The sequence below is a fragment of the Echinops telfairi genome, unplaced genomic scaffold (genome assembly GCF_000313985.2).
Source record: "Echinops telfairi isolate 266 unplaced genomic scaffold, ASM31398v2 ScPeMD7_7469;HRSCAF=8507_1, whole genome shotgun sequence".
Classification (NCBI taxonomy): domain Eukaryota; kingdom Metazoa; phylum Chordata; class Mammalia; order Afrosoricida; family Tenrecidae; genus Echinops; species Echinops telfairi.
The window spans coordinates 44,202,188-44,215,048 of record NW_022111373.1 but is presented as its reverse complement, the minus strand read 5'-3'; positions in this window follow the sequence as shown (position 1 = coordinate 44,215,048).

Below are 12,861 nucleotides of genomic sequence, written 5' to 3'. Positions count from 1 at the left end.
AACAAAGAAAGAAAGAAAGAAAGAAAGAAAGAAAGAAAGAAAGAAAGAAAGAAAGAAAGAAAGAAAGAAAGAAAGAAAGAAAGAAAGAAAAAGAAAGAAGGGGTATAAACTCAACTGTGCTCACTAAGATTGGCTGTGATGGTAAAGAGGGAAGAAAAAGAGAAGGATAAAATTAAGAATAAAGAGATAGCTGATCCATGGTTGCCTGAATGTGGGGCCAGAAGGGTTTAAACCCTGCCCCACGATGGCAGGTTGGTTTGCCTTTTAATGCAGGGACCGCGTGGTGCTGGGCGGAATTGCCCTAGTTGGTGAGATCACCTTAGAGGTCTGACAGAGGTTTCCTCAGTAGTTCAGAGCACTGTAGATGGCTGTCACAGCTGCCTCATGTGGTGTACAGCACTCCCACAGAGCACAGGCTGGAGTTCCCCCTGCTATTTGGGTTGATTTGCCCGAGGCGGAGGGTAGTAACCTGGAAATCAGTAGTGGCATATGATAGGAAAGAGAGGGAGAGAATAGGAGAAAGAGGGGGAAAATGAGGAAAAAAGAAGAAAGAGAAAGAAAAAAAACCTCAGCTCATTGAAACCAACTGCTATGGGAAAGACAGAAGGGCGAGTGAATAAAGAAAGAAAAAATAGAATGGTAAGTAAGGAGATAAACTGAGACTTCATCACCTGTCTGTGGGGCTGGAGAAGTTCCAACTCTTCCTCAAGGTAGCGGTGTGGTGTGCCCGCTTGATGTAGGGTTCCACAGATGCGGGTGGGATTACTCTCAAAAGCAAGATTGCACCAGCGGCCAGGCATCAGTTCCCACAGTAATACTGAGTGCTGGATTTCACTGGTATCCATCATCATTTTCAAAACATTTTCTTTCTACTTGAACCCTTAGTATCAGTGCCTCATTTTTCCCCTCCCTCCCCAACCCTTCCTTGCCCTTGATAATTTGTAAATTATTTTTCCATGTCTTACCCTGACCAATGTCACCCTTCACTCCACTCTTCTATTGCCCATCCGCCAGGGAAATAGTTTTATGTAGATCATTGTGATCAGTTCCCCCTACTTTCCCCTTAACCTCCTGGTATCACTACTTTCATTATTGGTCCTGAGGGGTTTATCTGTCCTGGAATCCCTTTGTTTTCATCTCTTTTCTGTACCTGTGTACATGCTCTGGTCTAGGCAGATTTGTAAGGTAGAATTGGGATCATGATAGTGGGGAAGCATTAAAGAACTAGAGGAAAGTTGTATGTTTCATTGGTGTTATACTGCACCCTGAGTGGTTCATCTTTAAGAGTATTTCTATAGACAAAATATAATATGTGACCATTCAATTAATATACATATGAGTGTGTGTGTGTGTGGTTAGGTAAGTTATTGTATATTCACTCTCACAGCTATCTTTTAATTGCGCAGGTATCTAACATATTAAGGAAACATTCACATGTAAAGTAATTATTGATATGCCAAGATTAATATCTAACATATATTTTACTGTTTTCCGTGCATTGAACTTGTTCTTTAATACTTTTGTTGTAAAACCCTCATTTCTAACTTCTCTGGTTTCAGTTGAGCATTTTATATCATTCTATTTCTTTCTTAGCATATGCCATATATATATAAATTTGTTGCCTTCGGATATGCAGTAAGTATTATGACTAGTCTAGGCTTACATAAAATAATATCAATTCACAGCTAGTACTCAAAAGTCAAAATCACCACTATTAAATTGCTTCTGATTCATAGAGATCATATAGGATAGAGTAGGACTTCCCCTGTGCATTTTTAAGACATGAAGTCTTTATTGGAGTAGGCTGCCTCATTTTTATCAACATATAACCCTCTACCCCACTAGAACTCCACAGGTAGTGCAGGCATCTATTTAAAGAATATTTCCAATTCTTTTTTCTTGACCTTTATATTTAAGCTATACTTTATTTCAATTACCCATAAGATAATCACTGAATACATTGCTATTACTATTATTTTGAAAAAATCGCTATCTATAAAGGCACATTAAGGAAAATTAAAATTTTGCTTCATTCTTACTTATCCCCTCTTCCTTTCTTTATATTAGCTTTTCCAATCCTTATAATTTTCCTTTATGAAGAAGTTATTTTACTATTTTTCACGAGGCAGACCCATCATTCATGACAAATTCTCTCAATTTTCCTTTGTCTGAAAAAGTCTATTTAAAGGACAATCTCACTAGATACAGATACAATCTCACTAGATAATTTTTCTTTCCATATTTTGCATAATTCACTCTATTCTCTTCTTGTTTTGTGTGGGAAGAGAACTCCATTGTAATTCCTATTATTTGTAGCTCTCCATAAACTTATAGTCACTGAGTTTATTTAAACTCATGCCAATGCCTATGTGTATCAGAATAACACTGTTCCATTGGCCGACATTTTAAGAAATAGATCACTAGATCTCTCTTAGTTACTATACTTCATGTTTCAACTTCCAAGTTTCACTTCATCTTGAAGAACTTCCTTTGTCATTTCTTTCAGCTTTAATCAATTTTACTGGTTATTATGTATCTGAAGATATCTTTACTCACCTTCACTCTTGAAGAATATTTTCACTATAGAATTACTAGTTGGCAGTTCCTTTCATTCCTCATTGTAAAGATCCCATGTGTTCTGATGAAAAACTTATGTTCATTTGTATTGTTACTCCTTTTTAAAAAAATCATTTTATTGGAAGCTCATACAACTCATCCATCCATCTATCGTGTCAAGCACATTTGTACATCTATTGCCATCATCATTCTCAAAACATTTGCTTTCTATTTGAGCCCTTGGTATCAGCTCCTCGTTTTCCCCTCCTTCCCCTCCCCCTTCCCTCATAATTGATAATATTATAACCCTTGATATTTTAAAAAATATTATTTTGTCATAGCTTACACTGTCCAATGTCTCCCTTCACCCACTTTTCTTTTGTCCATCCCCCAGGGAAGCGTTCCAGTGCCACCCACCCCCCTCCAGTTGTGCCTTTAGACTTTCAGTTTGTCCCTCTCATATGTCATCCCCAGCCAGTTGAAATGGGATGCCAAGTCCTGCCCCCAAGTCAGAAGTCTACGATCAGGATTTTTCGGGGACTTCATAAATTTGCTCCCCTCACTGGTCTGTTGTACTCCCCTCTTGGCTTGCCCCCATGTATGTGGGTCAGGCAGCCTCTCTCCTCAAACTGTATCTTCAAGGCTGTCCTCTGCAGAACTCTCATATAGGGAGAGCATGTCATGTGTGAAGTGGAGGTCAGTTCTGTGAACTGCTGTCCTTTTGACTAGCGGTCAAGGGCTTGGGTAAGCCTTTAATCACCCCAGCCCCCTCAAAAACCAGCTGAGCTAAGAAAATGAAACATTGATCTTCTCTGGTGAGGTCTTCTACATGATATTTTAGTGGAGGAAACAGCAACAGCTTTGATTCTATCAGAGTTTTCTTGAATGGTGGGTCAGATCTCTTCTTTAGCTGTGTTTCTCCCAGGGTAAGTTTTCCTTCGGGGACCATCATGACTTCAGGAGCTGGATCCGCATAGGGAGAGCTATATATCATTTTGGGGGAGCTATTTATTCTTGTTTTTTTTATGCACTTTTTAATTGGCAATTTGTCTTTTTCTCATTGAGGTCTTTCACTGTCCTTTAAATCTTAGAGATTAGTCACTTGCCCATTGCACTGGTGTCTTTTTTTTCTCTCACACTCCATGGGTTCTCTTTTTACACTTTTGATGAAGTGTTTTTCTTTTGATGATTTTTTGGGATGTCCACAAGTGTCTTACTTTTAGTAGATCTCAGTCATTTATTTTTCCATCTACTGTGTATGTTTCCTTTGATACATTTGGTAGCACACATTGATAATCTTTATAGTTCTGGTATTTAACTTTTTGTCTTTAATCCATCTTGAGTTTGTTTTTGTATGTTGGGCAAGGGATGGGTTCTATTTCATTCTACTGCAAATGGGGATCCATTTTTGCCAGTAACATTTGTTGAAGAGCTTATCTTTTTCCCATTTAATGTTTAATGGACCTCTGTCAAAGGTAAGGTGTCTGAAGGTGGATGAGTTTATTTCTGAGTTCTCTATTCTGTTCCATTAGTCTATGTATCTATCTTTATACCAATACCAAGCTGTTTTAACTATTATAGCTCTGTATTAGGTTTTGACATTGGGAAATGAGAGGCCTACTACAGTTCTTCTTAAGAATTTCTTTGCTCATCCTGTGTCTCTGTTCCCTCTGCATATGAAATTGGTAATCACACTTCATAATTCTTTAAAGAGGGTAGCTGGGATCTGGATTCAATTTGTATTGATAGATTTCTTTTGGTAGGATTGACATTAAAAAATTTTCTGTCTTCTAATCCTTGAAATTGAATTTTTTTCTTTTATTAGATGTCAATGAGTTGGTTCCCAGTCACAGTGACCTCATGTATAACAGAGCAAAACGCTGCCTTGTCCTGCACCATGCTCATAATTGTTCCTATGTTTGAACCCATTTTTGCAGTGACTATATCAATCCATCTTGCCAAGAGCTTTCCTCTTTTCCACCCTCTGTTTATCCAAATGTGATGTCCTACAGGGATTGGTGATTCCTAACATGTCCATAATACATGAGGCAAAACCTTTCCAGCCATGCTTCTAAGGAGTATTCTGGCTATACTGCTTCCAAGACAGATCGGTTTATTATCTTGGCAAGCTGTGATACTTTTAATGTTCTTTGCCCGCACAATGATTCAAACACATTGATTTTTCTTTGGTCTTCCTTATTCAGTTCCCAAATTTTCCATGCATATGTGGAAATGGAAAATTCCCTGGCTTGGGTCAGTCCTCAAAGAAACATCCACGCTGTTCAATACTTTAAAGATGTTTTGTGCAGCAGATTTACCCAATGAAATGTATCCTTTGATCTCTTGACTACTGCTTCCACAAGAATTGATTGTGGATCCAAGAAAGTCAAAATATTTGACAGCTTCAATCTTTTCCCCATTTATCATGATGTTACCTATTGGTCTAGTTGTGAGGACTTCAGTCTTCTTTTCATGCAGTTGTAATCCATACTGACAACTGTCACCCTTGATCTTGATCAGGAAGTTCTTCAATTCCTTCTCAGTTTCAGTAAGCAAAGTTGTGTCATCTGCATATCTCAGATTGTTAATATGCCTTCCTCCAATTCTGATGGCACATTCTTCTTAATATAATCCAATTTCTCTGGTGCTTTTCTCCATACATGGACTGAATAAATGTGGTGAGGAGATACAACCCTATTGCACATATTTCCCTATTTTAAACCATGCAACATTCCCTTCTTGTGTTCACACAACTCTCTTTTGACCATATATCCTGTTCCACAGGAGCACAATTGAGTGTTCTGTAATTCCCATTCTTCTCAAGGGCATCCACAATTTGTTGTGATCCACAGTCAAATGCCTTTGCATAGCCCATGAATCACAAGTATTTATTATTCTGGTATTCTCTGCTTTGAGTCAATACCCATCTGACATCAGCAATGATATCCCTTGCTCCTAGTCCTCCTCTAAATCTGGCTTGAACCTCTGGCAGTTCCCTCTCAATGTACTGCTGCAAACCTTTTTGGATGACCTTCAGGAAAAGAAAAGTACTTACATATGATATTAAGGATACTATTCTACAATTTAAAAAGTGTGCTGGGTTACCTTCCTTTGAAATGTGTACAAATACAGATCTCTTTCAGTTAATTGACCAAGTAGCTGTCTTCCAAATATCCTAGCATAGACTTACTTGTCATAAGCTTGTTGAAATATTCAATTGATATTTCACCAATTCCTGGAGCCTTGGTTTTAGCTAATATTTCAGTGAAGTTTAATTTTTTTCCCATCAGCACCATTGGTTCTTGTTCATATGCTAGCTCCTGAAATGGTTGACTGTCAACTATTAAAACAGTGACTTTGTATATTGCTTCCATTTTCTTTTGATCCTTCCTAGATCATTCAATACTTTGTTTATATAATCTTTAAATAGTACCACTGAAGGCTTGAATTTTTGCCTGAGTTCTGGTGGTGTAAGTGTTATGAGTTGGCTGCTAACCATGTCTGAGCAGACATTTGAAATCAGAAGTCTGAAACTAGCAACTGCTTCTCAGGAGAAAGATTGGGATTTTCCTTCCATAACAAGCTATACTCTCAGAAATACAAAAAGACCAATTGACTCTGTTCTACAGAGTGCTTCTGAGTTGGCATTGACTCTGTGGCAGAGAGTGGTTGTTTCAGTCTCAGAAATGCTGAGCATGTTCTTCTTTGTGATTTTCTAACTCTAGGTCTTTACGTATTTCATTATAATATTTTACGTGGTCTTCTCAAGCTGCCCTTTGAAAATTTCAGATTAGCTCTTTGCCTTCATCATTTCTTCTATTGCCCTCAGCTACTCTGTTATTAAGAGCTAGGCTCAGAGTCTCTTCTGACATCCCAGCTGATCTTTTCACTTTTTCCTGGTCTTTTTGATCACCATTTGTGTTCTTCTTGTATGATGTTCTTGATGTCATCCCACAGCTTATCAGAACTTATGTCCTTAGTATTCAATGTGTTAAATCTGCTCTTGAGATGTTCTCAAATTTCAGATGGGATAGATTCAAGGTTGTATTTTGGCTTCAGTGGATTTGTTTTATTTTTCCTCAGCTTCAACCCAAATTTCCATATGAACAATTAGTGGTCTCTACCACAATTCGCCACTGGCCTGGTTTTAGCTTCTGATATTGAGGTTCTTCATCAGTTCTTCCTACAAATGTTGTCAATTTGATTTCTGTATATTCCATTTAGAGAAGTCCCTATTTAGTATTGTTGAAAGAGGTATTTGCTACAAACAAGTCATTATTCTTGCTGTGAACAAGTCATTTTATCATGAGACCTCAAGCTTTGTTTTTATCATCAAAATCGTATCTTGCAACTATTGTTGCTTTTTCATTTCTAACCTTTGCATTCTAACTGCCAACAATATCAAAGCATCTTGATTGCATGTCTGATCACTTTTTGACTGAAGGCTTTGGTAAAATTCTTCACTTTCTTCATCACTTGCTTTTGTGGTTGGTGCAAAAATTTGAATAATAGTCCCATTGAATGCATTTTCTTGTGTGTGGATATATATAGTACTATCACATACAGCATCGTAGTTCATCAAGGATCTTAAAATGGCCATATTAAGGATGAATGCTATGTCCTCTTTTATTAGACCATTCTCAGCATAGTAAACTATGTGATTTTCTGTGTAAAAATGGCCAATACTGGTCTATTTTCGCTCACTAATGCCGAGGATATTGATCTTGATGTGTTCCATTCCAGTTTTAAAGACTGCTGATTTTCCTACATTTTTATTTTGTACCCTCCAAATCCTGGTTATTAGAGTTTTCCAGCTATTTCTCTTGTTTTAAGTCAAGCACCATCAGAAAGCAAAGGCCTTGAAGGCTTTACTACTTTATCCATTCTTCTCATAATGCCTTCTTCTACTTCTTCAGTCATATTTTGAGTGCCTTTTGTCCTGTAGGGCTCATCTTCTGGCATTATCTCTGACAATGTTCTGCTTCTATTGATAAGGCTTCAGTACTTAACATTGTTTTTTTTATTCTATACAGAAGGCTAAGGAACCTAATTTCTCAGAAGTGAACAACTAATTCTCTTTTTGTGGTTTGTTGTTGATCTGGAAGCTCAACTGAGACCTGTTAACTTTGGATGACCCTACAAGCATTTGAAATATGAATGACTTAGGTTCTAGCATCATAGCAACACACAAGTGTTACCACAGTATGAGAACCTGAAATACAAGTAATAGTGACCATGGAATAGTCTTGCATTTATGAAGTTCTCTCTTGGTTTGTTCTAGTAGTACTCTTTAGTTATATTTGTATGACACTTTGTTTCTCTGGCTAGATCTATTCCCAAGTAATGGGTAGCTTTAAAAAATGATATTGTTTTCTACACTGAGGGAGTGGACAGACTTTGGGCCTCTGCTCATACCCTCTCTCAATACAAGAACACTTTGTTCTAACAAACTGGCATTGTGTGATGCTCACCCTCCAGACACAATCTCTGAAGACAAAGTGGGTACATAAGCAGATGGTGCCTGACTATTAAAAGATATAGCATCTGGGGTCTTAAAGGTTTGAAGTTAAACAAGTGACCATCTAGCAAACCCACATGGAAGAAGCACACCAGCATGTGTGATCATGAGGTGTCATTGGGACCAGGTTATAGACATCAGAAGACCCATAACAAAGAAACAAAACCCTCTTGTTGATAACTAGGGGGCTTGGAGCAGAGACCCAAAGCCCATCTGTAGACAATGGGGTATCCTTTCACAGAAGTTTCACAGGGAAGGGATGAGTCAACCAGGGTGCAGTAAAGCACTTATGAAATACACAACATTCCCTCATTCCTTGAGGCTTCCTCACCCCTCATTATCATGACCCGAGTGCTGCCTCTCATTTCGGGCTAGATCAGAGCATGTACACAGGTACAGATAAGAGATAAGAGCTCAGGACACATGGAATCCAGGAACAGGAATGGGATTAGCACCAGAAGGGTAGGGGAAAGATGGGGAGAGGATGGGAGGAAGGGGGAACCCATCGCATGATGGACACATAACCACCCCTACACCACCCACCACCACCCCCCCCCGCATACATGGGGATGAACAACAGAAACCATGGGGGAAGTGAGACAGCAGTCAGTTTAATAAAAGAAAGTAATAACAATTTGTCATTTATCAAGGGGTCAGGGGAGGGGGTTTGGGTAAAAAGAGAGGAGCTGATACCAAAGAGCACAATAGAAAATAAATATCTAGAAAAGAATGATGGCAGCATATGTACAAATATGCTTGATGCAATTGGTGTATGGACTGTTCTAAGAGTTGTAAGAGCGCCCCCAAAAATGACCTTTTAATAAATAAATGATATTGTGTTCTTGATTCATTTTTCAGTCCTTTTATTTGTATACAAAAATAACATTAATTTTTGTATATTAATCCTCCCAAATTTTTCAGTTGCTTCCAAGAATTTTTTTGTCAAGTTCTTGGAATTTCTATGTTTAAAATCATATCAGAAAAAAGTAATTTTCATTTCTTCTTTACTAATTTGGAGGTCTTTCTTTTGGTTTTCTAATAATTCTGGACAAAACTTCCAACACAATGTTGAATCAGAATAGTTATATGATTTAGCCTTTTTTTTTTTTTTCAAAAAACCAAAACTTTTTATTGTGAATTGGTGAAGTTTTACACAGCAAATCATCAGTTTTACATTCAGTAATTCAAACATACTTTGTTCCAACACATCCATTGCAGCCTCACACTGTATTATCATCCATCCATTTTCTCTCTGTCATTCCTGTTCCATTCCTTTTTTATTTCCTAAACCCCTGATCTTCTAACTTGGGCAAATGTGCCCCTGTGATCGTATTATTTCAATGCAGACCTAAGTTTAGGTCTCAACCTTAAGGGTAACTAAAGACCATAGTCTTGGAGTTCCACTCATCTCTATCCAATCAGGAAGTCTGGATCTATTAAGACTTTGAGTTCTGTTCCACATTTTTATCCCACTCTATGTAGCACTTTTTAATGTGATCCTTTTAAACCACTTACAGTGGTATCCTACATTTGATTGGGTCTCAAAATTGCGAAGATGGATGTTTGTGCGGCCCATCGGTTCACTGAACAAATTGCTTCCAAGTGTCTTTTAATTTTCATCACTCTTTTCCTCTGGACAGGAAGAGACCACAATTTGCATCTCAGATAGCTGTCAGAAGCTTAAGACTCCAGTCACTACTCACCAAGTAGGATGTAGAATTTTGTCTTTGTAAACTGCTATGCTAATTGACCTTAGTGTCCCCAGATATATGGTCCTGATTCTGCTAGGTCCAGTGAGTGTTTCCCTCAAAGAGTTTGGTTATATCTACAAAGTTTTCATAACTGTGAATTCAGTATGTTTCACTACATTTATGGATATAGATACAGCAGAAATAAAAGTCCACATTAAGTAACCTCTGTCAAACCTATATATTTGTCAGAATACACACATTCTTTGTCCCACACCTATTAAATCTGCATTTATTCAAGCATCTGCTCATAGATCACCACTATTGCAGATGATGTATTTAACAGTATTTGCTTCTTCTTTTGCTGCCATAAATTTTTCCTAAGTTCCTTCTTACTGTGTATGCCTTACCCTTTACACAAATGAACACTTACCAACCCTCTAGGTTGTTGCTTTTCTTCCCACTTTTCTGGCTTTTTTATTGGAGTTTTCCTTGTTTATTTGTTTGTGAATTAGATGAAAGTTTACGCAGATAATCAGTTTTACATTTAATAATTCATACTCATTTTGTTTCAACGTATTCATTGCATTCTCATCGAAGTGTTATCATTTATGTATCCCACATTCTCCTGTGCTCGCTGTTTCTACCCTTTTTATACTTTACCCTTGTGTAAATGTTGCCCCTGTGATCTTAAATGATTGATAATTCTACCACAGGGAATTGGGAGTGAATTCAAGTCCAAACCTGAAGGGAGACTGAAGGCCACAGTCATATGCATTTCACCAATCTCTATGTAATCAGTAAAACAAATCTTGTTGATGATTTTGTGTTTTGTTCCACATTTTCCTCTCACTTTATCCAGTGCCTTCAAGGACAACCTTTTCAAGAACTGTTGGTAGAAGTAGCCAGGCAACACCTAGTTCTGGTCTCAGGGTTGTACAGACGAAAGCTTTAGTGGTGGGAAGATTTTAATTATCTGATCAAGTTCTTCTTTTATTATTAAACTATTCAGATTTTGTAAATCAGTACATGTAAGTTTAGTAGTGAGAGTGTATCTAGAAATTTGTCCATTTCTTAGATTATCAAATCTTCTGGAATACACTTCATTTGTAATATTCTGTTATTTTCCTTTTTATTCCAGTTGATTCTGTTATGTTGTATTTTATTTAACTTAGTAGTGCTATTTCCATCTTCTCCTTTTTCTTTGTTAGATTTTTCCATTGGTTTGTCAATTCTCTTAATCCTTTTAAAGAAACAACTTGCCTTGTTTATTTTTTCTATTTCATGTATTTTTGCTCTAACATTTATTATTTATAAATGTTATAAATAACTATAAATAAATAAATAACTTGTTTGATATGTTGGTTAAAGTAACCAAGTAAAGATGTTGATTTTGAATCTTTCTTGGTTTGTTTGTTTTTTGTTTTTGTTTTTGGTGTGTATATTTATTGCTATAAATTACCCACTGAATATCACTTTTGGTGATTCTTAAATGTTTCGTTATGTTGTGATGTCATTCTCATTTGATGCAAATAATTATTTTTTTAATTTTAATTACTTTTTATTACCCATATTTTACCAGCGTGTTATTCAATTTCCTTATTAGACTCGCCCTTCAATCTCCCTACTGCTGATTTCTAGTTTTATCGTGTGATGATCTGGGAAGAAGCTTTGTAATTGTTAGATACAAATGTTATTTTTTTTTTGTTTTACATGTTATTAAGATTTGCTTTCTGGCCTAACACATGCTATAATCTGGAGAATGTTCCATGTGCTCTTGAAAAGAATGCATACTTTGTGGTTGTTGGGTAGAGTGCACTACATATGTCTATGGAATCATCTTGAATGCTTGTATTGCTCAGTTCTTCTGTGACTGTGTTGAGTTCCTCTCTAGTTGCATCCTTCATTTAAAAATATGCAGTAAAGTCTACAACTATTATTTAAAGTTACCTAATTCTCCCTTCAGTTTTATGAGTCTTTAATGTATTTTGAGGCTCTTTCACTGGGTGCATAGATATTGTGGTATGTCCTCTTGTTAAATTGACCCTTTAGTCATTATGTAATACCATTCATTGTCTCTTATAGTGGATATCATTTTGAAGTATATCTTATCAGAAATTAATATTGCCATTCCTGTGCTCTTTCTCTCTCTCTTTCTCTCTCTTGTTTCTGGATATATTTTCCACCTTTCATTTTTAGCCTATTTTGTATTTGCATCTGAGTTGTTTCTCTTGTAGAAAGCAAGTTGATTTCTAACACCTTGTGCTGATAAGCTGTCTCCTTATTAGTGCATTTTACCCATTTACACTCTATGCAATCATTGGTAACTGTGAATTTATTGCTGTAATTTTTATGTGTATAAGTGGTTACTGCTTTCTTTTAAAATAGTTTTATTGGTATATAATTCGCATATACAAATTTTTGTTACATTATATTAAGAGGAGTTGAACAATCATCACTAATATCAATTTTATAGCATTTTCTACTCATACACATTGTTATCATCTCCTCATTTCCCCCAAATCCCCTATGCCATGCCCCTAGTTAATGATTAATCCTGTTACTATCTCTGTACAATTACTGGATTTTATACAAAAAAATGAAAATCATACAAAACATAAACAACAGAAAATCATACAAAACACACAACAAGCAAGCACAGCAATAACAAGACAAACAAGATAAAAACCTTAATAGAAAATATTAAAAACTGAGACAAATTTAAAATGGGTCAAAAGGGAGACCAAATGATAAGGTGTTACATTTTAACCTAATAACATCTCTTATACTCTCCTTTGTAATGCTTCTGTCTGATACCAAGGATACCCACATATCTAAAATACAGTTATAAGGGATTCACCCAAGGCATAATCCATGTGCCAACCCTACAAATGGATTTGGGGCTTCCACTGTCATCCAGAGCCTTGTTTATGCTGAGTGTTCAGAATTTAAGCTCTGATACCATTCTCTCCTTCAGATTTGGATTTTATTATTTACACAGGCTGGTGTGAATTCCATGTAGACTTAATTGATGCCTTACTTAGACAGTTGTTTGAAGACAAGCCTTTAATATCCCAGATGCTATTCTTTTTTTTTTTT